Source organism: Aegilops tauschii, unplaced genomic scaffold (genome assembly GCF_002575655.3).
Source record: "Aegilops tauschii subsp. strangulata cultivar AL8/78 unplaced genomic scaffold, Aet v6.0 ptg000417l_obj, whole genome shotgun sequence".
NCBI classification, from domain to species: Eukaryota; Viridiplantae; Streptophyta; class Magnoliopsida; order Poales; family Poaceae; genus Aegilops; species Aegilops tauschii.
In genome coordinates this window covers 18,028-40,410 of record NW_027332660.1, presented here as the reverse complement: position 1 = coordinate 40,410, position 22,383 = coordinate 18,028, and the positions used below count along the sequence as shown (strand labels likewise).

Sequence of the window (22,383 nt, the reverse complement as noted above, 5' to 3'; positions counted from 1 at the left end):
CCATGGTAAATAGGCACTGGTGCGGTTGAACCGTGGTAAAACTCGTCTCCGTAGTTGAGCGGGAGCGGCCAAAGGAATGTGCAATCGTGTGTGTAGTGGAGCTGGGAGGGGCAAGCATAAGGGACGAAGACGGGGGTAACATGTCGGATGCGATCATACCAGCACTAAAGCACCGGATCCCATCAGAACTCCGAAGTTAAGCGTGCTTGGGCGAGAGTAGTACTAGGATGGGTGACCTCCTGGGAAGTCCTCGTGTTGCATTCCCTTTTTAATTTGTTTTGCACCGCGTGCAAAACAAAACGCACGAGCGCGACGTATGTTTAGCACGTTTTATTATTTTGCACGTTTACGGTAAGTTTTAGCTCGCTGCTCATTATTCACGCGTCTAGCGGCGGCAAGCGTGTTCTGAAAGGGGTCGAAACCATGGTAAATAGGCACTGGTGCGGTTGAACCGTGGTAAAACTCGTCTCCGTAGTTGAGCGGGAGCGGCCAAAGGAATGTGCAATCGTGTGTGTAGTGGAGCTGGGAGGGGCAAGCATAAGGGACGAAGACGGGGGTAACATGTCGGATGCGATCATACCAGCACTAAAGCACCGGATCCCATCAGAACTCCGAAGTTAAGCGTGCTTGGGCGAGAGTAGTACTAGGATGGGTGACCTCCTGGGAAGTCCTCGTGTTGCATTCCCTTTTTAATTTGTTTTGCACCGCGTGCAAAACAAAACGCACGAGCGCGACGTATGTTTAGCACGTTTTATTATTTTGCACGTTTACGGTAAGTTTTAGCTCGCTGCTCATTATTCACGCGTCTAGCGGCGGCAAGCGTGTTCTGAAAGGGGTCGAAACCATGGTAAATAGGCACTGGTGCGGTTGAACCGTGGTAAAACTCGTCTCCGTAGTTGAGCGGGAGCGGCCAAAGGAATGTGCAATCGTGTGTGTAGTGGAGCTGGGAGGGGCAAGCATAAGGGACGAAGACGGGGGTAACATGTCGGATGCGATCATACCAGCACTAAAGCACCGGATCCCATCAGAACTCCGAAGTTAAGCGTGCTTGGGCGAGAGTAGTACTAGGATGGGTGACCTCCTGGGAAGTCCTCGTGTTGCATTCCCTTTTTAATTTGTTTTGCACCGCGTGCAAAACAAAACGCACGAGCGCGACGTATGTTTAGCACGTTTTATTATTTTGCACGTTTACGGTAAGTTTTAGCTCGCTGCTCATTATTCACGCGTCTAGCGGCGGCAAGCGTGTTCTGAAAGGGGTCGAAACCATGGTAAATAGGCACTGGTGCGGTTGAACCGTGGTAAAACTCGTCTCCGTAGTTGAGCGGGAGCGGCCAAAGGAATGTGCAATCGTGTGTGTAGTGGAGCTGGGAGGGGCAAGCATAAGGGACGAAGACGGGGGTAACATGTCGGATGCGATCATACCAGCACTAAAGCACCGGATCCCATCAGAACTCCGAAGTTAAGCGTGCTTGGGCGAGAGTAGTACTAGGATGGGTGACCTCCTGGGAAGTCCTCGTGTTGCATTCCCTTTTTAATTTGTTTTGCACCGCGTGCAAAACAAAACGCACGAGCGCGACGTATGTTTAGCACGTTTTATTATTTTGCACGTTTACGGTAAGTTTTAGCTCGCTGCTCATTATTCACGCGTCTAGCGGCGGCAAGCGTGTTCTGAAAGGGGTCGAAACCATGGTAAATAGGCACTGGTGCGGTTGAACCGTGGTAAAACTCGTCTCCGTAGTTGAGCGGGAGCGGCCAAAGGAATGTGCAATCGTGTGTGTAGTGGAGCTGGGAGGGGCAAGCATAAGGGACGAAGACGGGGGTAACATGTCGGATGCGATCATACCAGCACTAAAGCACCGGATCCCATCAGAACTCCGAAGTTAAGCGTGCTTGGGCGAGAGTAGTACTAGGATGGGTGACCTCCTGGGAAGTCCTCGTGTTGCATTCCCTTTTTAATTTGTTTTGCACCGCGTGCAAAACAAAACGCACGAGCGCGACGTATGTTTAGCACGTTTTATTATTTTGCACGTTTACGGTAAGTTTTAGCTCGCTGCTCATTATTCACGCGTCTAGCGGCGGCAAGCGTGTTCTGAAAGGGGTCGAAACCATGGTAAATAGGCACTGGTGCGGTTGAACCGTGGTAAAACTCGTCTCCGTAGTTGAGCGGGAGCGGCCAAAGGAATGTGCAATCGTGTGTGTAGTGGAGCTGGGAGGGGCAAGCATAAGGGACGAAGACGGGGGTAACATGTCGGATGCGATCATACCAGCACTAAAGCACCGGATCCCATCAGAACTCCGAAGTTAAGCGTGCTTGGGCGAGAGTAGTACTAGGATGGGTGACCTCCTGGGAAGTCCTCGTGTTGCATTCCCTTTTTAATTTGTTTTGCACCGCGTGCAAAACAAAACGCACGAGCGCGACGTATGTTTAGCACGTTTTATTATTTTGCACGTTTACGGTAAGTTTTAGCTCGCTGCTCATTATTCACGCGTCTAGCGGCGGCAAGCGTGTTCTGAAAGGGGTCGAAACCATGGTAAATAGGCACTGGTGCGGTTGAACCGTGGTAAAACTCGTCTCCGTAGTTGAGCGGGAGCGGCCAAAGGAATGTGCAATCGTGTGTGTAGTGGAGCTGGGAGGGGCAAGCATAAGGGACGAAGACGGGGGTAACATGTCGGATGCGATCATACCAGCACTAAAGCACCGGATCCCATCAGAACTCCGAAGTTAAGCGTGCTTGGGCGAGAGTAGTACTAGGATGGGTGACCTCCTGGGAAGTCCTCGTGTTGCATTCCCTTTTTAATTTGTTTTGCACCGCGTGCAAAACAAAACGCACGAGCGCGACGTATGTTTAGCACGTTTTATTATTTTGCACGTTTACGGTAAGTTTTAGCTCGCTGCTCATTATTCACGCGTCTAGCGGCGGCAAGCGTGTTCTGAAAGGGGTCGAAACCATGGTAAATAGGCACTGGTGCGGTTGAACCGTGGTAAAACTCGTCTCCGTAGTTGAGCGGGAGCGGCCAAAGGAATGTGCAATCGTGTGTGTAGTGGAGCTGGGAGGGGCAAGCATAAGGGACGAAGACGGGGGTAACATGTCGGATGCGATCATACCAGCACTAAAGCACCGGATCCCATCAGAACTCCGAAGTTAAGCGTGCTTGGGCGAGAGTAGTACTAGGATGGGTGACCTCCTGGGAAGTCCTCGTGTTGCATTCCCTTTTTAATTTGTTTTGCACCGCGTGCAAAACAAAACGCACGAGCGCGACGTATGTTTAGCACGTTTTATTATTTTGCACGTTTACGGTAAGTTTTAGCTCGCTGCTCATTATTCACGCGTCTAGCGGCGGCAAGCGTGTTCTGAAAGGGGTCGAAACCATGGTAAATAGGCACTGGTGCGGTTGAACCGTGGTAAAACTCGTCTCCGTAGTTGAGCGGGAGCGGCCAAAGGAATGTGCAATCGTGTGTGTAGTGGAGCTGGGAGGGGCAAGCATAAGGGACGAAGACGGGGGTAACATGTCGGATGCGATCATACCAGCACTAAAGCACCGGATCCCATCAGAACTCCGAAGTTAAGCGTGCTTGGGCGAGAGTAGTACTAGGATGGGTGACCTCCTGGGAAGTCCTCGTGTTGCATTCCCTTTTTAATTTGTTTTGCACCGCGTGCAAAACAAAACGCACGAGCGCGACGTATGTTTAGCACGTTTTATTATTTTGCACGTTTACGGTAAGTTTTAGCTCGCTGCTCATTATTCACGCGTCTAGCGGCGGCAAGCGTGTTCTGAAAGGGGTCGAAACCATGGTAAATAGGCACTGGTGCGGTTGAACCGTGGTAAAACTCGTCTCCGTAGTTGAGCGGGAGCGGCCAAAGGAATGTGCAATCGTGTGTGTAGTGGAGCTGGGAGGGGCAAGCATAAGGGACGAAGACGGGGGTAACATGTCGGATGCGATCATACCAGCACTAAAGCACCGGATCCCATCAGAACTCCGAAGTTAAGCGTGCTTGGGCGAGAGTAGTACTAGGATGGGTGACCTCCTGGGAAGTCCTCGTGTTGCATTCCCTTTTTAATTTGTTTTGCACCGCGTGCAAAACAAAACGCACGAGCGCGACGTATGTTTAGCACGTTTTATTATTTTGCACGTTTACGGTAAGTTTTAGCTCGCTGCTCATTATTCACGCGTCTAGCGGCGGCAAGCGTGTTCTGAAAGGGGTCGAAACCATGGTAAATAGGCACTGGTGCGGTTGAACCGTGGTAAAACTCGTCTCCGTAGTTGAGCGGGAGCGGCCAAAGGAATGTGCAATCGTGTGTGTAGTGGAGCTGGGAGGGGCAAGCATAAGGGACGAAGACGGGGGTAACATGTCGGATGCGATCATACCAGCACTAAAGCACCGGATCCCATCAGAACTCCGAAGTTAAGCGTGCTTGGGCGAGAGTAGTACTAGGATGGGTGACCTCCTGGGAAGTCCTCGTGTTGCATTCCCTTTTTAATTTGTTTTGCACCGCGTGCAAAACAAAACGCACGAGCGCGACGTATGTTTAGCACGTTTTATTATTTTGCACGTTTACGGTAAGTTTTAGCTCGCTGCTCATTATTCACGCGTCTAGCGGCGGCAAGCGTGTTCTGAAAGGGGTCGAAACCATGGTAAATAGGCACTGGTGCGGTTGAACCGTGGTAAAACTCGTCTCCGTAGTTGAGCGGGAGCGGCCAAAGGAATGTGCAATCGTGTGTGTAGTGGAGCTGGGAGGGGCAAGCATAAGGGACGAAGACGGGGGTAACATGTCGGATGCGATCATACCAGCACTAAAGCACCGGATCCCATCAGAACTCCGAAGTTAAGCGTGCTTGGGCGAGAGTAGTACTAGGATGGGTGACCTCCTGGGAAGTCCTCGTGTTGCATTCCCTTTTTAATTTGTTTTGCACCGCGTGCAAAACAAAACGCACGAGCGCGACGTATGTTTAGCACGTTTTATTATTTTGCACGTTTACGGTAAGTTTTAGCTCGCTGCTCATTATTCACGCGTCTAGCGGCGGCAAGCGTGTTCTGAAAGGGGTCGAAACCATGGTAAATAGGCACTGGTGCGGTTGAACCGTGGTAAAACTCGTCTCCGTAGTTGAGCGGGAGCGGCCAAAGGAATGTGCAATCGTGTGTGTAGTGGAGCTGGGAGGGGCAAGCATAAGGGACGAAGACGGGGGTAACATGTCGGATGCGATCATACCAGCACTAAAGCACCGGATCCCATCAGAACTCCGAAGTTAAGCGTGCTTGGGCGAGAGTAGTACTAGGATGGGTGACCTCCTGGGAAGTCCTCGTGTTGCATTCCCTTTTTAATTTGTTTTGCACCGCGTGCAAAACAAAACGCACGAGCGCGACGTATGTTTAGCACGTTTTATTATTTTGCACGTTTACGGTAAGTTTTAGCTCGCTGCTCATTATTCACGCGTCTAGCGGCGGCAAGCGTGTTCTGAAAGGGGTCGAAACCATGGTAAATAGGCACTGGTGCGGTTGAACCGTGGTAAAACTCGTCTCCGTAGTTGAGCGGGAGCGGCCAAAGGAATGTGCAATCGTGTGTGTAGTGGAGCTGGGAGGGGCAAGCATAAGGGACGAAGACGGGGGTAACATGTCGGATGCGATCATACCAGCACTAAAGCACCGGATCCCATCAGAACTCCGAAGTTAAGCGTGCTTGGGCGAGAGTAGTACTAGGATGGGTGACCTCCTGGGAAGTCCTCGTGTTGCATTCCCTTTTTAATTTGTTTTGCACCGCGTGCAAAACAAAACGCACGAGCGCGACGTATGTTTAGCACGTTTTATTATTTTGCACGTTTACGGTAAGTTTTAGCTCGCTGCTCATTATTCACGCGTCTAGCGGCGGCAAGCGTGTTCTGAAAGGGGTCGAAACCATGGTAAATAGGCACTGGTGCGGTTGAACCGTGGTAAAACTCGTCTCCGTAGTTGAGCGGGAGCGGCCAAAGGAATGTGCAATCGTGTGTGTAGTGGAGCTGGGAGGGGCAAGCATAAGGGACGAAGACGGGGGTAACATGTCGGATGCGATCATACCAGCACTAAAGCACCGGATCCCATCAGAACTCCGAAGTTAAGCGTGCTTGGGCGAGAGTAGTACTAGGATGGGTGACCTCCTGGGAAGTCCTCGTGTTGCATTCCCTTTTTAATTTGTTTTGCACCGCGTGCAAAACAAAACGCACGAGCGCGACGTATGTTTAGCACGTTTTATTATTTTGCACGTTTACGGTAAGTTTTAGCTCGCTGCTCATTATTCACGCGTCTAGCGGCGGCAAGCGTGTTCTGAAAGGGGTCGAAACCATGGTAAATAGGCACTGGTGCGGTTGAACCGTGGTAAAACTCGTCTCCGTAGTTGAGCGGGAGCGGCCAAAGGAATGTGCAATCGTGTGTGTAGTGGAGCTGGGAGGGGCAAGCATAAGGGACGAAGACGGGGGTAACATGTCGGATGCGATCATACCAGCACTAAAGCACCGGATCCCATCAGAACTCCGAAGTTAAGCGTGCTTGGGCGAGAGTAGTACTAGGATGGGTGACCTCCTGGGAAGTCCTCGTGTTGCATTCCCTTTTTAATTTGTTTTGCACCGCGTGCAAAACAAAACGCACGAGCGCGACGTATGTTTAGCACGTTTTATTATTTTGCACGTTTACGGTAAGTTTTAGCTCGCTGCTCATTATTCACGCGTCTAGCGGCGGCAAGCGTGTTCTGAAAGGGGTCGAAACCATGGTAAATAGGCACTGGTGCGGTTGAACCGTGGTAAAACTCGTCTCCGTAGTTGAGCGGGAGCGGCCAAAGGAATGTGCAATCGTGTGTGTAGTGGAGCTGGGAGGGGCAAGCATAAGGGACGAAGACGGGGGTAACATGTCGGATGCGATCATACCAGCACTAAAGCACCGGATCCCATCAGAACTCCGAAGTTAAGCGTGCTTGGGCGAGAGTAGTACTAGGATGGGTGACCTCCTGGGAAGTCCTCGTGTTGCATTCCCTTTTTAATTTGTTTTGCACCGCGTGCAAAACAAAACGCACGAGCGCGACGTATGTTTAGCACGTTTTATTATTTTGCACGTTTACGGTAAGTTTTAGCTCGCTGCTCATTATTCACGCGTCTAGCGGCGGCAAGCGTGTTCTGAAAGGGGTCGAAACCATGGTAAATAGGCACTGGTGCGGTTGAACCGTGGTAAAACTCGTCTCCGTAGTTGAGCGGGAGCGGCCAAAGGAATGTGCAATCGTGTGTGTAGTGGAGCTGGGAGGGGCAAGCATAAGGGACGAAGACGGGGGTAACATGTCGGATGCGATCATACCAGCACTAAAGCACCGGATCCCATCAGAACTCCGAAGTTAAGCGTGCTTGGGCGAGAGTAGTACTAGGATGGGTGACCTCCTGGGAAGTCCTCGTGTTGCATTCCCTTTTTAATTTGTTTTGCACCGCGTGCAAAACAAAACGCACGAGCGCGACGTATGTTTAGCACGTTTTATTATTTTGCACGTTTACGGTAAGTTTTAGCTCGCTGCTCATTATTCACGCGTCTAGCGGCGGCAAGCGTGTTCTGAAAGGGGTCGAAACCATGGTAAATAGGCACTGGTGCGGTTGAACCGTGGTAAAACTCGTCTCCGTAGTTGAGCGGGAGCGGCCAAAGGAATGTGCAATCGTGTGTGTAGTGGAGCTGGGAGGGGCAAGCATAAGGGACGAAGACGGGGGTAACATGTCGGATGCGATCATACCAGCACTAAAGCACCGGATCCTATCAGAACTCCGAAGTTAAGCGTGCTTGGGCGAGAGTAGTACTAGGATGGGTGACCTCCTGGGAAGTCCTCGTGTTGCATTCCCTTTTTAATTTGTTTTGCACCGCGTGCAAAACAAAACGCACGAGCGCGACGTATGTTTAGCACGTTTTATTATTTTGCACGTTTACGGTAAGTTTTAGCTCGCTGCTCATTATTCACGCGTCTAGCGGCGGCAAGCGTGTTCTGAAAGGGGTCGAAACCATGGTAAATAGGCACTGGTGCGGTTGAACCGTGGTAAAACTCGTCTCCGTAGTTGAGCGGGAGCGGCCAAAGGAATGTGCAATCGTGTGTGTAGTGGAGCTGGGAGGGGCAAGCATAAGGGACGAAGACGGGGGTAACATGTCGGATGCGATCATACCAGCACTAAAGCACCGGATCCCATCAGAACTCCGAAGTTAAGCGTGCTTGGGCGAGAGTAGTACTAGGATGGGTGACCTCCTGGGAAGTCCTCGTGTTGCATTCCCTTTTTAATTTGTTTTGCACCGCGTGCAAAACAAAACGCACGAGCGCGACGTATGTTTAGCACGTTTTATTATTTTGCACGTTTACGGTAAGTTTTAGCTCGCTGCTCATTATTCACGCGTCTAGCGGCGGCAAGCGTGTTCTGAAAGGGGTCGAAACCATGGTAAATAGGCACTGGTGCGGTTGAACCGTGGTAAAACTCGTCTCCGTAGTTGAGCGGGAGCGGCCAAAGGAATGTGCAATCGTGTGTGTAGTGGAGCTGGGAGGGGCAAGCATAAGGGACGAAGACGGGGGTAACATGTCGGATGCGATCATACCAGCACTAAAGCACCGGATCCCATCAGAACTCCGAAGTTAAGCGTGCTTGGGCGAGAGTAGTACTAGGATGGGTGACCTCCTGGGAAGTCCTCGTGTTGCATTCCCTTTTTAATTTGTTTTGCACCGCGTGCAAAACAAAACGCACGAGCGCGACGTATGTTTAGCACGTTTTATTATTTTGCACGTTTACGGTAAGTTTTAGCTCGCTGCTCATTATTCACGCGTCTAGCGGCGGCAAGCGTGTTCTGAAAGGGGTCGAAACCATGGTAAATAGGCACTGGTGCGGTTGAACCGTGGTAAAACTCGTCTCCGTAGTTGAGCGGGAGCGGCCAAAGGAATGTGCAATCGTGTGTGTAGTGGAGCTGGGAGGGGCAAGCATAAGGGACGAAGACGGGGGTAACATGTCGGATGCGATCATACCAGCACTAAAGCACCGGATCCCATCAGAACTCCGAAGTTAAGCGTGCTTGGGCGAGAGTAGTACTAGGATGGGTGACCTCCTGGGAAGTCCTCGTGTTGCATTCCCTTTTTAATTTGTTTTGCACCGCGTGCAAAACAAAACGCACGAGCGCGACGTATGTTTAGCACGTTTTATTATTTTGCACGTTTACGGTAAGTTTTAGCTCGCTGCTCATTATTCACGCGTCTAGCGGCGGCAAGCGTGTTCTGAAAGGGGTCGAAACCATGGTAAATAGGCACTGGTGCGGTTGAACCGTGGTAAAACTCGTCTCCGTAGTTGAGCGGGAGCGGCCAAAGGAATGTGCAATCGTGTGTGTAGTGGAGCTGGGAGGGGCAAGCATAAGGGACGAAGACGGGGGTAACATGTCGGATGCGATCATACCAGCACTAAAGCACCGGATCCCATCAGAACTCCGAAGTTAAGCGTGCTTGGGCGAGAGTAGTACTAGGATGGGTGACCTCCTGGGAAGTCCTCGTGTTGCATTCCCTTTTTAATTTGTTTTGCACCGCGTGCAAAACAAAACGCACGAGCGCGACGTATGTTTAGCACGTTTTATTATTTTGCACGTTTACGGTAAGTTTTAGCTCGCTGCTCATTATTCACGCGTCTAGCGGCGGCAAGCGTGTTCTGAAAGGGGTCGAAACCATGGTAAATAGGCACTGGTGCGGTTGAACCGTGGTAAAACTCGTCTCCGTAGTTGAGCGGGAGCGGCCAAAGGAATGTGCAATCGTGTGTGTAGTGGAGCTGGGAGGGGCAAGCATAAGGGACGAAGACGGGGGTAACATGTCGGATGCGATCATACCAGCACTAAAGCACCGGATCCCATCAGAACTCCGAAGTTAAGCGTGCTTGGGCGAGAGTAGTACTAGGATGGGTGACCTCCTGGGAAGTCCTCGTGTTGCATTCCCTTTTTAATTTGTTTTGCACCGCGTGCAAAACAAAACGCACGAGCGCGACGTATGTTTAGCACGTTTTATTATTTTGCACGTTTACGGTAAGTTTTAGCTCGCTGCTCATTATTCACGCGTCTAGCGGCGGCAAGCGTGTTCTGAAAGGGGTCGAAACCATGGTAAATAGGCACTGGTGCGGTTGAACCGTGGTAAAACTCGTCTCCGTAGTTGAGCGGGAGCGGCCAAAGGAATGTGCAATCGTGTGTGTAGTGGAGCTGGGAGGGGCAAGCATAAGGGACGAAGACGGGGGTAACATGTCGGATGCGATCATACCAGCACTAAAGCACCGGATCCCATCAGAACTCCGAAGTTAAGCGTGCTTGGGCGAGAGTAGTACTAGGATGGGTGACCTCCTGGGAAGTCCTCGTGTTGCATTCCCTTTTTAATTTGTTTTGCACCGCGTGCAAAACAAAACGCACGAGCGCGACGTATGTTTAGCACGTTTTATTATTTTGCACGTTTACGGTAAGTTTTAGCTCGCTGCTCATTATTCACGCGTCTAGCGGCGGCAAGCGTGTTCTGAAAGGGGTCGAAACCATGGTAAATAGGCACTGGTGCGGTTGAACCGTGGTAAAACTCGTCTCCGTAGTTGAGCGGGAGCGGCCAAAGGAATGTGCAATCGTGTGTGTAGTGGAGCTGGGAGGGGCAAGCATAAGGGACGAAGACGGGGGTAACATGTCGGATGCGATCATACCAGCACTAAAGCACCGGATCCCATCAGAACTCCGAAGTTAAGCGTGCTTGGGCGAGAGTAGTACTAGGATGGGTGACCTCCTGGGAAGTCCTCGTGTTGCATTCCCTTTTTAATTTGTTTTGCACCGCGTGCAAAACAAAACGCACGAGCGCGACGTATGTTTAGCACGTTTTATTATTTTGCACGTTTACGGTAAGTTTTAGCTCGCTGCTCATTATTCACGCGTCTAGCGGCGGCAAGCGTGTTCTGAAAGGGGTCGAAACCATGGTAAATAGGCACTGGTGCGGTTGAACCGTGGTAAAACTCGTCTCCGTAGTTGAGCGGGAGCGGCCAAAGGAATGTGCAATCGTGTGTGTAGTGGAGCTGGGAGGGGCAAGCATAAGGGACGAAGACGGGGGTAACATGTCGGATGCGATCATACCAGCACTAAAGCACCGGATCCCATCAGAACTCCGAAGTTAAGCGTGCTTGGGCGAGAGTAGTACTAGGATGGGTGACCTCCTGGGAAGTCCTCGTGTTGCATTCCCTTTTTAATTTGTTTTGCACCGCGTGCAAAACAAAACGCACGAGCGCGACGTATGTTTAGCACGTTTTATTATTTTGCACGTTTACGGTAAGTTTTAGCTCGCTGCTCATTATTCACGCGTCTAGCGGCGGCAAGCGTGTTCTGAAAGGGGTCGAAACCATGGTAAATAGGCACTGGTGCGGTTGAACCGTGGTAAAACTCGTCTCCGTAGTTGAGCGGGAGCGGCCAAAGGAATGTGCAATCGTGTGTGTAGTGGAGCTGGGAGGGGCAAGCATAAGGGACGAAGACGGGGGTAACATGTCGGATGCGATCATACCAGCACTAAAGCACCGGATCCCATCAGAACTCCGAAGTTAAGCGTGCTTGGGCGAGAGTAGTACTAGGATGGGTGACCTCCTGGGAAGTCCTCGTGTTGCATTCCCTTTTTAATTTGTTTTGCACCGCGTGCAAAACAAAACGCACGAGCGCGACGTATGTTTAGCACGTTTTATTATTTTGCACGTTTACGGTAAGTTTTAGCTCGCTGCTCATTATTCACGCGTCTAGCGGCGGCAAGCGTGTTCTGAAAGGGGTCGAAACCATGGTAAATAGGCACTGGTGCGGTTGAACCGTGGTAAAACTCGTCTCCGTAGTTGAGCGGGAGCGGCCAAAGGAATGTGCAATCGTGTGTGTAGTGGAGCTGGGAGGGGCAAGCATAAGGGACGAAGACGGGGGTAACATGTCGGATGCGATCATACCAGCACTAAAGCACCGGATCCCATCAGAACTCCGAAGTTAAGCGTGCTTGGGCGAGAGTAGTACTAGGATGGGTGACCTCCTGGGAAGTCCTCGTGTTGCATTCCCTTTTTAATTTGTTTTGCACCGCGTGCAAAACAAAACGCACGAGCGCGACGTATGTTTAGCACGTTTTATTATTTTGCACGTTTACGGTAAGTTTTAGCTCGCTGCTCATTATTCACGCGTCTAGCGGCGGCAAGCGTGTTCTGAAAGGGGTCGAAACCATGGTAAATAGGCACTGGTGCGGTTGAACCGTGGTAAAACTCGTCTCCGTAGTTGAGCGGGAGCGGCCAAAGGAATGTGCAATCGTGTGTGTAGTGGAGCTGGGAGGGGCAAGCATAAGGGACGAAGACGGGGGTAACATGTCGGATGCGATCATACCAGCACTAAAGCACCGGATCCCATCAGAACTCCGAAGTTAAGCGTGCTTGGGCGAGAGTAGTACTAGGATGGGTGACCTCCTGGGAAGTCCTCGTGTTGCATTCCCTTTTTAATTTGTTTTGCACCGCGTGCAAAACAAAACGCACGAGCGCGACGTATGTTTAGCACGTTTTATTATTTTGCACGTTTACGGTAAGTTTTAGCTCGCTGCTCATTATTCACGCGTCTAGCGGCGGCAAGCGTGTTCTGAAAGGGGTCGAAACCATGGTAAATAGGCACTGGTGCGGTTGAACCGTGGTAAAACTCGTCTCCGTAGTTGAGCGGGAGCGGCCAAAGGAATGTGCAATCGTGTGTGTAGTGGAGCTGGGAGGGGCAAGCATAAGGGACGAAGACGGGGGTAACATGTCGGATGCGATCATACCAGCACTAAAGCACCGGATCCCATCAGAACTCCGAAGTTAAGCGTGCTTGGGCGAGAGTAGTACTAGGATGGGTGACCTCCTGGGAAGTCCTCGTGTTGCATTCCCTTTTTAATTTGTTTTGCACCGCGTGCAAAACAAAACGCACGAGCGCGACGTATGTTTAGCACGTTTTATTATTTTGCACGTTTACGGTAAGTTTTAGCTCGCTGCTCATTATTCACGCGTCTAGCGGCGGCAAGCGTGTTCTGAAAGGGGTCGAAACCATGGTAAATAGGCACTGGTGCGGTTGAACCGTGGTAAAACTCGTCTCCGTAGTTGAGCGGGAGCGGCCAAAGGAATGTGCAATCGTGTGTGTAGTGGAGCTGGGAGGGGCAAGCATAAGGGACGAAGACGGGGGTAACATGTCGGATGCGATCATACCAGCACTAAAGCACCGGATCCCATCAGAACTCCGAAGTTAAGCGTGCTTGGGCGAGAGTAGTACTAGGATGGGTGACCTCCTGGGAAGTCCTCGTGTTGCATTCCCTTTTTAATTTGTTTTGCACCGCGTGCAAAACAAAACGCACGAGCGCGACGTATGTTTAGCACGTTTTATTATTTTGCACGTTTACGGTAAGTTTTAGCTCGCTGCTCATTATTCACGCGTCTAGCGGCGGCAAGCGTGTTCTGAAAGGGGTCGAAACCATGGTAAATAGGCACTGGTGCGGTTGAACCGTGGTAAAACTCGTCTCCGTAGTTGAGCGGGAGCGGCCAAAGGAATGTGCAATCGTGTGTGTAGTGGAGCTGGGAGGGGCAAGCATAAGGGACGAAGACGGGGGTAACATGTCGGATGCGATCATACCAGCACTAAAGCACCGGATCCCATCAGAACTCCGAAGTTAAGCGTGCTTGGGCGAGAGTAGTACTAGGATGGGTGACCTCCTGGGAAGTCCTCGTGTTGCATTCCCTTTTTAATTTGTTTTGCACCGCGTGCAAAACAAAACGCACGAGCGCGACGTATGTTTAGCACGTTTTATTATTTTGCACGTTTACGGTAAGTTTTAGCTCGCTGCTCATTATTCACGCGTCTAGCGGCGGCAAGCGTGTTCTGAAAGGGGTCGAAACCATGGTAAATAGGCACTGGTGCGGTTGAACCGTGGTAAAACTCGTCTCCGTAGTTGAGCGGGAGCGGCCAAAGGAATGTGCAATCGTGTGTGTAGTGGAGCTGGGAGGGGCAAGCATAAGGGACGAAGACGGGGGTAACATGTCGGATGCGATCATACCAGCACTAAAGCACCGGATCCCATCAGAACTCCGAAGTTAAGCGTGCTTGGGCGAGAGTAGTACTAGGATGGGTGACCTCCTGGGAAGTCCTCGTGTTGCATTCCCTTTTTAATTTGTTTTGCACCGCGTGCAAAACAAAACGCACGAGCGCGACGTATGTTTAGCACGTTTTATTATTTTGCACGTTTACGGTAAGTTTTAGCTCGCTGCTCATTATTCACGCGTCTAGCGGCGGCAAGCGTGTTCTGAAAGGGGTCGAAACCATGGTAAATAGGCACTGGTGCGGTTGAACCGTGGTAAAACTCGTCTCCGTAGTTGAGCGGGAGCGGCCAAAGGAATGTGCAATCGTGTGTGTAGTGGAGCTGGGAGGGGCAAGCATAAGGGACGAAGACGGGGGTAACATGTCGGATGCGATCATACCAGCACTAAAGCACCGGATCCCATCAGAACTCCGAAGTTAAGCGTGCTTGGGCGAGAGTAGTACTAGGATGGGTGACCTCCTGGGAAGTCCTCGTGTTGCATTCCCTTTTTAATTTGTTTTGCACCGCGTGCAAAACAAAACGCACGAGCGCGACGTATGTTTAGCACGTTTTATTATTTTGCACGTTTACGGTAAGTTTTAGCTCGCTGCTCATTATTCACGCGTCTAGCGGCGGCAAGCGTGTTCTGAAAGGGGTCGAAACCATGGTAAATAGGCACTGGTGCGGTTGAACCGTGGTAAAACTCGTCTCCGTAGTTGAGCGGGAGCGGCCAAAGGAATGTGCAATCGTGTGTGTAGTGGAGCTGGGAGGGGCAAGCATAAGGGACGAAGACGGGGGTAACATGTCGGATGCGATCATACCAGCACTAAAGCACCGGATCCCATCAGAACTCCGAAGTTAAGCGTGCTTGGGCGAGAGTAGTACTAGGATGGGTGACCTCCTGGGAAGTCCTCGTGTTGCATTCCCTTTTTAATTTGTTTTGCACCGCGTGCAAAACAAAACGCACGAGCGCGACGTATGTTTAGCACGTTTTATTATTTTGCACGTTTACGGTAAGTTTTAGCTCGCTGCTCATTATTCACGCGTCTAGCGGCGGCAAGCGTGTTCTGAAAGGGGTCGAAACCATGGTAAATAGGCACTGGTGCGGTTGAACCGTGGTAAAACTCGTCTCCGTAGTTGAGCGGGAGCGGCCAAAGGAATGTGCAATCGTGTGTGTAGTGGAGCTGGGAGGGGCAAGCATAAGGGACGAAGACGGGGGTAACATGTCGGATGCGATCATACCAGCACTAAAGCACCGGATCCCATCAGAACTCCGAAGTTAAGCGTGCTTGGGCGAGAGTAGTACTAGGATGGGTGACCTCCTGGGAAGTCCTCGTGTTGCATTCCCTTTTTAATTTGTTTTGCACCGCGTGCAAAACAAAACGCACGAGCGCGACGTATGTTTAGCACGTTTTATTATTTTGCACGTTTACGGTAAGTTTTAGCTCGCTGCTCATTATTCACGCGTCTAGCGGCGGCAAGCGTGTTCTGAAAGGGGTCGAAACCATGGTAAATAGGCACTGGTGCGGTTGAACCGTGGTAAAACTCGTCTCCGTAGTTGAGCGGGAGCGGCCAAAGGAATGTGCAATCGTGTGTGTAGTGGAGCTGGGAGGGGCAAGCATAAGGGACGAAGACGGGGGTAACATGTCGGATGCGATCATACCAGCACTAAAGCACCGGATCCCATCAGAACTCCGAAGTTAAGCGTGCTTGGGCGAGAGTAGTACTAGGATGGGTGACCTCCTGGGAAGTCCTCGTGTTGCATTCCCTTTTTAATTTGTTTTGCACCGCGTGCAAAACAAAACGCACGAGCGCGACGTATGTTTAGCACGTTTTATTATTTTGCACGTTTACGGTAAGTTTTAGCTCGCTGCTCATTATTCACGCGTCTAGCGGCGGCAAGCGTGTTCTGAAAGGGGTCGAAACCATGGTAAATAGGCACTGGTGCGGTTGAACCGTGGTAAAACTCGTCTCCGTAGTTGAGCGGGAGCGGCCAAAGGAATGTGCAATCGTGTGTGTAGTGGAGCTGGGAGGGGCAAGCATAAGGGACGAAGACGGGGGTAACATGTCGGATGCGATCATACCAGCACTAAAGCACCGGATCCCATCAGAACTCCGAAGTTAAGCGTGCTTGGGCGAGAGTAGTACTAGGATGGGTGACCTCCTGGGAAGTCCTCGTGTTGCATTCCCTTTTTAATTTGTTTTGCACCGCGTGCAAAACAAAACGCACGAGCGCGACGTATGTTTAGCACGTTTTATTATTTTGCACGTTTACGGTAAGTTTTAGCTCGCTGCTCATTATTCACGCGTCTAGCGGCGGCAAGCGTGTTCTGAAAGGGGTCGAAACCATGGTAAATAGGCACTGGTGCGGTTGAACCGTGGTAAAACTCGTCTCCGTAGTTGAGCGGGAGCGGCCAAAGGAATGTGCAATCGTGTGTGTAGTGGAGCTGGGAGGGGCAAGCATAAGGGACGAAGACGGGGGTAACATGTCGGATGCGATCATACCAGCACTAAAGCACCGGATCCCATCAGAACTCCGAAGTTAAGCGTGCTTGGGCGAGAGTAGTACTAGGATGGGTGACCTCCTGGGAAGTCCTCGTGTTGCATTCCCTTTTTAATTTGTTTTGCACCGCGTGCAAAACAAAACGCACGAGCGCGACGTATGTTTAGCACGTTTTATTATTTTGCACGTTTACGGTAAGTTTTAGCTCGCTGCTCATTATTCACGCGTCTAGCGGCGGCAAGCGTGTTCTGAAAGGGGTCGAAACCATGGTAAATAGGCACTGGTGCGGTTGAACCGTGGTAAAACTCGTCTCCGTAGTTGAGCGGGAGCGGCCAAAGGAATGTGCAATCGTGTGTGTAGTGGAGCTGGGAGGGGCAAGCATAAGGGACGAAGACGGGGGTAACATGTCGGATGCGATCATACCAGCACTAAAGCACCGGATCCCATCAGAACTCCGAAGTTAAGCGTGCTTGGGCGAGAGTAGTACTAGGATGGGTGACCTCCTGGGAAGTCCTCGTGTTGCATTCCCTTTTTAATTTGTTTTGCACCGCGTGCAAAACAAAACGCACGAGCGCGACGTATGTTTAGCACGTTTTATTATTTTGCACGTTTACGGTAAGTTTTAGCTCGCTGCTCATTATTCACGCGTCTAGCGGCGGCAAGCGTGTTCTGAAAGGGGTCGAAACCATGGTAAATAGGCACTGGTGCGGTTGAACCGTGGTAAAACTCGTCTCCGTAGTTGAGCGGGAGCGGCCAAAGGAATGTGCAATCGTGTGTGTAGTGGAGCTGGGAGGGGCAAGCATAAGGGACGAAGACGGGGGTAACATGTCGGATGCGATCATACCAGCACTAAAGCACCGGATCCCATCAGAACTCCGAAGTTAAGCGTGCTTGGGCGAGAGTAGTACTAGGATGGGTGACCTCCTGGGAAGTCCTCGTGTTGCATTCCCTTTTTAATTTGTTTTGCACCGCGTGCAAAACAAAACGCACGAGCGCGACGTATGTTTAGCACGTTTTATTATTTTGCACGTTTACGGTAAGTTTTAGCTCGCTGCTCATTATTCACGCGTCTAGCGGCGGCAAGCGTGTTCTGAAAGGGGTCGAAACCATGGTAAATAGGCACTGGTGCGGTTGAACCGTGGTAAAACTCGTCTCCGTAGTTGAGCGGGAGCGGCCAAAGGAATGTGCAATCGTGTGTGTAGTGGAGCTGGGAGGGGCAAGCATAAGGGACGAAGACGGGGGTAACATGTCGGATGCGATCATACCAGCACTAAAGCACCGGATCCCATCAGAACTCCGAAGTTAAGCGTGCTTGGGCGAGAGTAGTACTAGGATGGGTGACCTCCTGGGAAGTCCTCGTGTTGCATTCCCTTTTTAATTTGTTTTGCACCGCGTGCAAAACAAAACGCACGAGCGCGACGTATGTTTAGCACGTTTTATTATTTTGCACGTTTACGGTAAGTTTTAGCTCGCTGCTCATTATTCACGCGTCTAGCGGCGGCAAGCGTGTTCTGAAAGGGGTCGAAACCATGGTAAATAGGCACTGGTGCGGTTGAACCGTGGTAAAACTCGTCTCCGTAGTTGAGCGGGAGCGGCCAAAGGAATGTGCAATCGTGTGTGTAGTGGAGCTGGGAGGGGCAAGCATAAGGGACGAAGACGGGGGTAACATGTCGGATGCGATCATACCAGCACTAAAGCACCGGATCCCATCAGAACTCCGAAGTTAAGCGTGCTTGGGCGAGAGTAGTACTAGGATGGGTGACCTCCTGGGAAGTCCTCGTGTTGCATTCCCTTTTTAATTTGTTTTGCACCGCGTGCAAAACAAAACGCACGAGCGCGACGTATGTTTAGCACGTTTTATTATTTTGCACGTTTACGGTAAGTTTTAGCTCGCTGCTCATTATTCACGCGTCTAGCGGCGGCAAGCGTGTTCTGAAAGGGGTCGAAACCATGGTAAATAGGCACTGGTGCGGTTGAACCGTGGTAAAACTCGTCTCCGTAGTTGAGCGGGAGCGGCCAAAGGAATGTGCAATCGTGTGTGTAGTGGAGCTGGGAGGGGCAAGCATAAGGGACGAAGACGGGGGTAACATGTCGGATGCGATCATACCAGCACTAAAGCACCGGATCCCATCAGAACTCCGAAGTTAAGCGTGCTTGGGCGAGAGTAGTACTAGGATGGGTGACCTCCTGGGAAGTCCTCGTGTTGCATTCCCTTTTTAATTTGTTTTGCACCGCGTGCAAAACAAAACGCACGAGCGCGACGTATGTTTAGCACGTTTTATTATTTTGCACGTTTACGGTAAGTTTTAGCTCGCTGCTCATTATTCACGCGTCTAGCGGCGGCAAGCGTGTTCTGAAAGGGGTCGAAACCATGGTAAATAGGCACTGGTGCGGTTGAACCGTGGTAAAACTCGTCTCCGTAGTTGAGCGGGAGCGGCCAAAGGAATGTGCAATCGTGTGTGTAGTGGAGCTGGGAGGGGCAAGCATAAGGGACGAAGACGGGGGTAACATGTCGGATGCGATCATACCAGCACTAAAGCACCGGATCCCATCAGAACTCCGAAGTTAAGCGTGCTTGGGCGAGAGTAGTACTAGGATGGGTGACCTCCTGGGAAGTCCTCGTGTTGCATTCCCTTTTTAATTTGTTTTGCACCGCGTGCAAAACAAAACGCACGAGCGCGACGTATGTTTAGCACGTTTTATTATTTTGCACGTTTACGGTAAGTTTTAGCTCGCTGCTCATTATTCACGCGTCTAGCGGCGGCAAGCGTGTTCTGAAAGGGGTCGAAACCATGGTAAATAGGCACTGGTGCGGTTGAACCGTGGTAAAACTCGTCTCCGTAGTTGAGCGGGAGCGGCCAAAGGAATGTGCAATCGTGTGTGTAGTGGAGCTGGGAGGGGCAAGCATAAGGGACGAAGACGGGGGTAACATGTCGGATGCGATCATACCAGCACTAAAGCACCGGATCCCATCAGAACTCCGAAGTTAAGCGTGCTTGGGCGAGAGTAGTACTAGGATGGGTGACCTCCGAAGTTAAGCGTGCTTGGGCGAGAGTAGTACTAGGATGGGTGACCTCCTGGGAAGTCCTCGTGTTGCATTCCCTTTTTAATTTGTTTTGCACCGCGTGCAAAACAAAACGCACGAGCGCGACGTATGTTTAGCACGTTTTATTATTTTGCACGTTTACGGTAAGTTTTAGCTCGCTGCTCATTATTCACGCGTCTAGCGGCGGCAAGCGTGTTCTGAAAGGGGTCGAAACCATGGTAAATAGGCACTGGTGCGGTTGAACCGTGGTAAAACTCGTCTCCGTAGTTGAGCGGGAGCGGCCAAAGGAATGTGCAATCGTGTGTGTAGTGGAGCTGGGAGGGGCAAGCATAAGGGACGAAGACGGGGGTAACATGTCGGATGCGATCATACCAGCACTAAAGCACCGGATCCCATCAGAACTCCGAAGTTAAGCGTGCTTGGGCGAGAGTAGTACTAGGATGGGTGACCTCCTGGGAAGTCCTCGTGTTGCATTCCCTTTTTAATTTGTTTTGCACCGCGTGCAAAACAAAACGCACGAGCGCGACGTATGTTTAGCACGTTTTATTATTTTGCACGTTTACGGTAAGTTTTAGCTCGCTGCTCATTATTCACGCGTCTAGCGGCGGCAAGCGTGTTCTGAAAGGGGTCGAAACCATGGTAAATAGGCACTGGTGCGGTTGAACCGTGGTAAAACTCGTCTCCGTAGTTGAGCGGGAGCGGCCAAAGGAATGTGCAATCGTGTGTGTAGTGGAGCTGGGAGGGGCAAGCATAAGGGACGAAGACGGGGGTAACATGTCGGATGCGATCATACCAGCACTAAAGCACCGGATCCCATCAGAACTCCGAAGTTAAGCGTGCTTGGGCGAGAGTAGTACTAGGATGGGTGACCTCCTGGGAAGTCCTCGTGTTGCATTCCCTTTTTAATTTGTTTTGCACCGCGTGCAAAACAAAACGCACGAGCGCGACGTATGTTTAGCACGTTTTATTATTTTGCACGTTTACGGTAAGTTTTAGCTCGCTGCTCATTATTCACGCGTCTAGCGGCGGCAAGCGTGTTCTGAAAGGGGTCGAAACCATGGTAAATAGGCACTGGTGCGGTTGAACCGTGGTAAAACTCGTCTCCGTAGTTGAGCGGGAGCGGCCAAAGGAATGTGCAATCGTGTGTGTAGTGGAGCTGGGAGGGGCAAGCATAAGGGACGAAGACGGGGGTAACATGTCGGATGCGATCATACCAGCACTAAAGCACCGGATCCCATCAGAACTCCGAAGTTAAGCGTGCTTGGGCGAGAGTAGTACTAGGATGGGTGACCTCCTGGGAAGTCCTCGTGTTGCATTCCCTTTTTAATTTGTTTTGCACCGCGTGCAAAACAAAACGCACGAGCGCGACGTATGTTTAGCACGTTTTATTATTTTGCACGTTTACGGTAAGTTTTAGCTCGCTGCTCATTATTCACGCGTCTAGCGGCGGCAAGCGTGTTCTGAAAGGGGTCGAAACCATGGTAAATAGGCACTGGTGCGGTTGAACCGTGGTAAAACTCGTCTCCGTAGTTGAGCGGGAGCGGCCAAAGGAATGTGCAATCGTGTGTGTAGTGGAGCTGGGAGGGGCAAGCATAAGGGACGAAGACGGGGGTAACATGTCGGATGCGATCATACCAGCACTAAAGCACCGGATCCCATCAGAACTCCGAAGTTAAGCGTGCTTGGGCGAGAGTAGTACTAGGATGGGTGACCTCCTGGGAAGTCCTCGTGTTGCATTCCCTTTTTAATTTGTTTTGCACCGCGTGCAAAACAAAACGCACGAGCGCGACGTATGTTTAGCACGTTTTATTATTTTGCACGTTTACGGTAAGTTTTAGCTCGCTGCTCATTATTCACGCGTCTAGCGGCGGCAAGCGTGTTCTGAAAGGGGTCGAAACCATGGTAAATAGGCACTGGTGCGGTTGAACCGTGGTAAAACTCGTCTCCGTAGTTGAGCGGGAGCGGCCAAAGGAATGTGCAATCGTGTGTGTAGTGGAGCTGGGAGGGGCAAGCATAAGGGACGAAGACGGGGGTAACATGTCGGATGCGATCATACCAGCACTAAAGCACCGGATCCCATCAGAACTCCGAAGTTAAGCGTGCTTGGGCGAGAGTAGTACTAGGATGGGTGACCTCCTGGGAAGTCCTCGTGTTGCATTCCCTTTTTAATTTGTTTTGCACCGCGTGCAAAACAAAACGCACGAGCGCGACGTATGTTTAGCACGTTTTATTATTTTGCACGTTTACGGTAAGTTTTAGCTCGCTGCTCATTATTCACGCGTCTAGCGGCGGCAAGCGTGTTCTGAAAGGGGTCGAAACCATGGTAAATAGGCACTGGTGCGGTTGAACCGTGGTAAAACTCGTCTCCGTAGTTGAGCGGGAGCGGCCAAAGGAATGTGCAATCGTGTGTGTAGTGGAGCTGGGAGGGGCAAGCATAAGGGACGAAGACGGGGGTAACATGTCGGATGCGATCATACCAGCACTAAAGCACCGGATCCCATCAGAACTCCGAAGTTAAGCGTGCTTGGGCGAGAGTAGTACTAGGATGGGTGACCTCCTGGGAAGTCCTCGTGTTGCATTCCCTTTTTAATTTGTTTTGCACCGCGTGCAAAACAAAACGCACGAGCGCGACGTATGTTTAGCACGTTTTATTATTTTGCACGTTTACGGTAAGTTTTAGCTCGCTGCTCATTATTCACGCGTCTAGCGGCGGCAAGCGTGTTCTGAAAGGGGTCGAAACCATGGTAAATAGGCACTGGTG

General features: G+C 51.1%; 52 non-coding genes and 1 pseudogene across 52 annotated transcripts; all 53 read left to right on the top strand.

The window, feature by feature from the left end:
* The first annotated feature begins 145 nt into the window (after positions 1–145).
* LOC141030276 (5S ribosomal RNA) lies at positions 146–264 on the top strand. Its single transcript, XR_012192388.1, has one exon. It is a non-coding gene; the product is annotated as a 5S ribosomal RNA (ribosomal RNA).
* A 302-nt stretch (positions 265–566) lies between these two features.
* On the top strand, positions 567–685 carry LOC141030275 (5S ribosomal RNA). The gene has a single exon (XR_012192387.1). It is a non-coding gene; the product is annotated as a 5S ribosomal RNA (ribosomal RNA).
* A 302-nt stretch (positions 686–987) lies between these two features.
* LOC141030274 (5S ribosomal RNA) lies at positions 988–1,106 on the top strand. The gene has a single exon (XR_012192386.1). It is a non-coding gene; the product is annotated as a 5S ribosomal RNA (ribosomal RNA).
* A 302-nt stretch (positions 1,107–1,408) lies between these two features.
* Positions 1,409–1,527, top strand: LOC141030273 (5S ribosomal RNA). Its single transcript, XR_012192385.1, has one exon. It is a non-coding gene; the product is annotated as a 5S ribosomal RNA (ribosomal RNA).
* Positions 1,528–1,829: 302 nt separating this feature from the next.
* Positions 1,830–1,948, top strand: LOC141030272 (5S ribosomal RNA). Its single transcript, XR_012192384.1, has one exon. It is a non-coding gene; the product is annotated as a 5S ribosomal RNA (ribosomal RNA).
* A 302-nt stretch (positions 1,949–2,250) lies between these two features.
* On the top strand, positions 2,251–2,369 carry LOC141030271 (5S ribosomal RNA). The gene has a single exon (XR_012192383.1). It is a non-coding gene; the product is annotated as a 5S ribosomal RNA (ribosomal RNA).
* A 302-nt stretch (positions 2,370–2,671) lies between these two features.
* LOC141030269 (5S ribosomal RNA) lies at positions 2,672–2,790 on the top strand. The gene has a single exon (XR_012192381.1). It is a non-coding gene; the product is annotated as a 5S ribosomal RNA (ribosomal RNA).
* A 302-nt stretch (positions 2,791–3,092) lies between these two features.
* LOC141030268 (5S ribosomal RNA) lies at positions 3,093–3,211 on the top strand. Its single transcript, XR_012192380.1, has one exon. It is a non-coding gene; the product is annotated as a 5S ribosomal RNA (ribosomal RNA).
* A 302-nt stretch (positions 3,212–3,513) lies between these two features.
* LOC141030267 (5S ribosomal RNA) lies at positions 3,514–3,632 on the top strand. Its single transcript, XR_012192379.1, has one exon. It is a non-coding gene; the product is annotated as a 5S ribosomal RNA (ribosomal RNA).
* A 302-nt stretch (positions 3,633–3,934) lies between these two features.
* Positions 3,935–4,053, top strand: LOC141030266 (5S ribosomal RNA). Its single transcript, XR_012192378.1, has one exon. It is a non-coding gene; the product is annotated as a 5S ribosomal RNA (ribosomal RNA).
* A 302-nt stretch (positions 4,054–4,355) lies between these two features.
* On the top strand, positions 4,356–4,474 carry LOC141030265 (5S ribosomal RNA). Its single transcript, XR_012192377.1, has one exon. It is a non-coding gene; the product is annotated as a 5S ribosomal RNA (ribosomal RNA).
* Positions 4,475–4,776: 302 nt separating this feature from the next.
* On the top strand, positions 4,777–4,895 carry LOC141030264 (5S ribosomal RNA). Its single transcript, XR_012192376.1, has one exon. It is a non-coding gene; the product is annotated as a 5S ribosomal RNA (ribosomal RNA).
* A 302-nt stretch (positions 4,896–5,197) lies between these two features.
* Positions 5,198–5,316, top strand: LOC141030263 (5S ribosomal RNA). Its single transcript, XR_012192375.1, has one exon. It is a non-coding gene; the product is annotated as a 5S ribosomal RNA (ribosomal RNA).
* Positions 5,317–5,618: 302 nt separating this feature from the next.
* Positions 5,619–5,737, top strand: LOC141030262 (5S ribosomal RNA). The gene has a single exon (XR_012192374.1). It is a non-coding gene; the product is annotated as a 5S ribosomal RNA (ribosomal RNA).
* Positions 5,738–6,039: 302 nt separating this feature from the next.
* Positions 6,040–6,158, top strand: LOC141030261 (5S ribosomal RNA). Its single transcript, XR_012192373.1, has one exon. It is a non-coding gene; the product is annotated as a 5S ribosomal RNA (ribosomal RNA).
* Positions 6,159–6,460: 302 nt separating this feature from the next.
* LOC141030260 (5S ribosomal RNA) lies at positions 6,461–6,579 on the top strand. The gene has a single exon (XR_012192372.1). It is a non-coding gene; the product is annotated as a 5S ribosomal RNA (ribosomal RNA).
* Positions 6,580–6,881: 302 nt separating this feature from the next.
* LOC141030258 (5S ribosomal RNA) lies at positions 6,882–7,000 on the top strand. The gene has a single exon (XR_012192370.1). It is a non-coding gene; the product is annotated as a 5S ribosomal RNA (ribosomal RNA).
* Positions 7,001–7,302: 302 nt separating this feature from the next.
* On the top strand, positions 7,303–7,421 carry LOC141030257 (5S ribosomal RNA). Its single transcript, XR_012192369.1, has one exon. It is a non-coding gene; the product is annotated as a 5S ribosomal RNA (ribosomal RNA).
* Positions 7,422–7,723: 302 nt separating this feature from the next.
* Positions 7,724–7,842, top strand: LOC141030381 (5S ribosomal RNA). Its single transcript, XR_012192492.1, has one exon. It is a non-coding gene; the product is annotated as a 5S ribosomal RNA (ribosomal RNA).
* A 302-nt stretch (positions 7,843–8,144) lies between these two features.
* On the top strand, positions 8,145–8,263 carry LOC141030256 (5S ribosomal RNA). The gene has a single exon (XR_012192368.1). It is a non-coding gene; the product is annotated as a 5S ribosomal RNA (ribosomal RNA).
* Positions 8,264–8,565: 302 nt separating this feature from the next.
* LOC141030255 (5S ribosomal RNA) lies at positions 8,566–8,684 on the top strand. The gene has a single exon (XR_012192367.1). It is a non-coding gene; the product is annotated as a 5S ribosomal RNA (ribosomal RNA).
* A 302-nt stretch (positions 8,685–8,986) lies between these two features.
* On the top strand, positions 8,987–9,105 carry LOC141030254 (5S ribosomal RNA). Its single transcript, XR_012192366.1, has one exon. It is a non-coding gene; the product is annotated as a 5S ribosomal RNA (ribosomal RNA).
* A 302-nt stretch (positions 9,106–9,407) lies between these two features.
* On the top strand, positions 9,408–9,526 carry LOC141030253 (5S ribosomal RNA). The gene has a single exon (XR_012192365.1). It is a non-coding gene; the product is annotated as a 5S ribosomal RNA (ribosomal RNA).
* A 302-nt stretch (positions 9,527–9,828) lies between these two features.
* On the top strand, positions 9,829–9,947 carry LOC141030252 (5S ribosomal RNA). The gene has a single exon (XR_012192364.1). It is a non-coding gene; the product is annotated as a 5S ribosomal RNA (ribosomal RNA).
* A 302-nt stretch (positions 9,948–10,249) lies between these two features.
* On the top strand, positions 10,250–10,368 carry LOC141030250 (5S ribosomal RNA). The gene has a single exon (XR_012192363.1). It is a non-coding gene; the product is annotated as a 5S ribosomal RNA (ribosomal RNA).
* A 302-nt stretch (positions 10,369–10,670) lies between these two features.
* On the top strand, positions 10,671–10,789 carry LOC141030249 (5S ribosomal RNA). Its single transcript, XR_012192362.1, has one exon. It is a non-coding gene; the product is annotated as a 5S ribosomal RNA (ribosomal RNA).
* Positions 10,790–11,091: 302 nt separating this feature from the next.
* LOC141030248 (5S ribosomal RNA) lies at positions 11,092–11,210 on the top strand. The gene has a single exon (XR_012192361.1). It is a non-coding gene; the product is annotated as a 5S ribosomal RNA (ribosomal RNA).
* Positions 11,211–11,512: 302 nt separating this feature from the next.
* Positions 11,513–11,631, top strand: LOC141030246 (5S ribosomal RNA). Its single transcript, XR_012192359.1, has one exon. It is a non-coding gene; the product is annotated as a 5S ribosomal RNA (ribosomal RNA).
* Positions 11,632–11,933: 302 nt separating this feature from the next.
* LOC141030245 (5S ribosomal RNA) lies at positions 11,934–12,052 on the top strand. Its single transcript, XR_012192358.1, has one exon. It is a non-coding gene; the product is annotated as a 5S ribosomal RNA (ribosomal RNA).
* A 302-nt stretch (positions 12,053–12,354) lies between these two features.
* Positions 12,355–12,473, top strand: LOC141030244 (5S ribosomal RNA). Its single transcript, XR_012192357.1, has one exon. It is a non-coding gene; the product is annotated as a 5S ribosomal RNA (ribosomal RNA).
* A 302-nt stretch (positions 12,474–12,775) lies between these two features.
* LOC141030243 (5S ribosomal RNA) lies at positions 12,776–12,894 on the top strand. Its single transcript, XR_012192356.1, has one exon. It is a non-coding gene; the product is annotated as a 5S ribosomal RNA (ribosomal RNA).
* Positions 12,895–13,196: 302 nt separating this feature from the next.
* Positions 13,197–13,315, top strand: LOC141030242 (5S ribosomal RNA). Its single transcript, XR_012192355.1, has one exon. It is a non-coding gene; the product is annotated as a 5S ribosomal RNA (ribosomal RNA).
* Positions 13,316–13,617: 302 nt separating this feature from the next.
* LOC141030241 (5S ribosomal RNA) lies at positions 13,618–13,736 on the top strand. The gene has a single exon (XR_012192354.1). It is a non-coding gene; the product is annotated as a 5S ribosomal RNA (ribosomal RNA).
* A 302-nt stretch (positions 13,737–14,038) lies between these two features.
* LOC141030240 (5S ribosomal RNA) lies at positions 14,039–14,157 on the top strand. Its single transcript, XR_012192353.1, has one exon. It is a non-coding gene; the product is annotated as a 5S ribosomal RNA (ribosomal RNA).
* A 302-nt stretch (positions 14,158–14,459) lies between these two features.
* On the top strand, positions 14,460–14,578 carry LOC141030239 (5S ribosomal RNA). Its single transcript, XR_012192352.1, has one exon. It is a non-coding gene; the product is annotated as a 5S ribosomal RNA (ribosomal RNA).
* A 302-nt stretch (positions 14,579–14,880) lies between these two features.
* On the top strand, positions 14,881–14,999 carry LOC141030238 (5S ribosomal RNA). Its single transcript, XR_012192351.1, has one exon. It is a non-coding gene; the product is annotated as a 5S ribosomal RNA (ribosomal RNA).
* Positions 15,000–15,301: 302 nt separating this feature from the next.
* On the top strand, positions 15,302–15,420 carry LOC141030237 (5S ribosomal RNA). The gene has a single exon (XR_012192350.1). It is a non-coding gene; the product is annotated as a 5S ribosomal RNA (ribosomal RNA).
* Positions 15,421–15,722: 302 nt separating this feature from the next.
* Positions 15,723–15,841, top strand: LOC141030235 (5S ribosomal RNA). Its single transcript, XR_012192348.1, has one exon. It is a non-coding gene; the product is annotated as a 5S ribosomal RNA (ribosomal RNA).
* A 302-nt stretch (positions 15,842–16,143) lies between these two features.
* LOC141030234 (5S ribosomal RNA) lies at positions 16,144–16,262 on the top strand. The gene has a single exon (XR_012192347.1). It is a non-coding gene; the product is annotated as a 5S ribosomal RNA (ribosomal RNA).
* Positions 16,263–16,564: 302 nt separating this feature from the next.
* LOC141030233 (5S ribosomal RNA) lies at positions 16,565–16,683 on the top strand. The gene has a single exon (XR_012192346.1). It is a non-coding gene; the product is annotated as a 5S ribosomal RNA (ribosomal RNA).
* A 302-nt stretch (positions 16,684–16,985) lies between these two features.
* On the top strand, positions 16,986–17,104 carry LOC141030232 (5S ribosomal RNA). Its single transcript, XR_012192345.1, has one exon. It is a non-coding gene; the product is annotated as a 5S ribosomal RNA (ribosomal RNA).
* Positions 17,105–17,406: 302 nt separating this feature from the next.
* LOC141030231 (5S ribosomal RNA) lies at positions 17,407–17,525 on the top strand. The gene has a single exon (XR_012192344.1). It is a non-coding gene; the product is annotated as a 5S ribosomal RNA (ribosomal RNA).
* Positions 17,526–17,827: 302 nt separating this feature from the next.
* Positions 17,828–17,946, top strand: LOC141030421 (5S ribosomal RNA). The gene has a single exon (XR_012192529.1). It is a non-coding gene; the product is annotated as a 5S ribosomal RNA (ribosomal RNA).
* A 302-nt stretch (positions 17,947–18,248) lies between these two features.
* On the top strand, positions 18,249–18,367 carry LOC141030420 (5S ribosomal RNA). Its single transcript, XR_012192528.1, has one exon. It is a non-coding gene; the product is annotated as a 5S ribosomal RNA (ribosomal RNA).
* A 302-nt stretch (positions 18,368–18,669) lies between these two features.
* LOC141030418 (5S ribosomal RNA) lies at positions 18,670–18,788 on the top strand. The gene has a single exon (XR_012192527.1). It is a non-coding gene; the product is annotated as a 5S ribosomal RNA (ribosomal RNA).
* A 302-nt stretch (positions 18,789–19,090) lies between these two features.
* On the top strand, positions 19,091–19,209 carry LOC141030417 (5S ribosomal RNA). The gene has a single exon (XR_012192526.1). It is a non-coding gene; the product is annotated as a 5S ribosomal RNA (ribosomal RNA).
* Positions 19,210–19,511: 302 nt separating this feature from the next.
* LOC141030385 (5S ribosomal RNA) lies at positions 19,512–19,678 on the top strand (annotated as a pseudogene).
* A 302-nt stretch (positions 19,679–19,980) lies between these two features.
* Positions 19,981–20,099, top strand: LOC141030416 (5S ribosomal RNA). Its single transcript, XR_012192525.1, has one exon. It is a non-coding gene; the product is annotated as a 5S ribosomal RNA (ribosomal RNA).
* A 302-nt stretch (positions 20,100–20,401) lies between these two features.
* Positions 20,402–20,520, top strand: LOC141030414 (5S ribosomal RNA). Its single transcript, XR_012192523.1, has one exon. It is a non-coding gene; the product is annotated as a 5S ribosomal RNA (ribosomal RNA).
* Positions 20,521–20,822: 302 nt separating this feature from the next.
* On the top strand, positions 20,823–20,941 carry LOC141030413 (5S ribosomal RNA). Its single transcript, XR_012192522.1, has one exon. It is a non-coding gene; the product is annotated as a 5S ribosomal RNA (ribosomal RNA).
* Positions 20,942–21,243: 302 nt separating this feature from the next.
* On the top strand, positions 21,244–21,362 carry LOC141030412 (5S ribosomal RNA). Its single transcript, XR_012192521.1, has one exon. It is a non-coding gene; the product is annotated as a 5S ribosomal RNA (ribosomal RNA).
* A 302-nt stretch (positions 21,363–21,664) lies between these two features.
* LOC141030411 (5S ribosomal RNA) lies at positions 21,665–21,783 on the top strand. Its single transcript, XR_012192520.1, has one exon. It is a non-coding gene; the product is annotated as a 5S ribosomal RNA (ribosomal RNA).
* Positions 21,784–22,085: 302 nt separating this feature from the next.
* LOC141030410 (5S ribosomal RNA) lies at positions 22,086–22,204 on the top strand. The gene has a single exon (XR_012192519.1). It is a non-coding gene; the product is annotated as a 5S ribosomal RNA (ribosomal RNA).
* Positions 22,205–22,383: the final 179 nt, after the last annotated feature.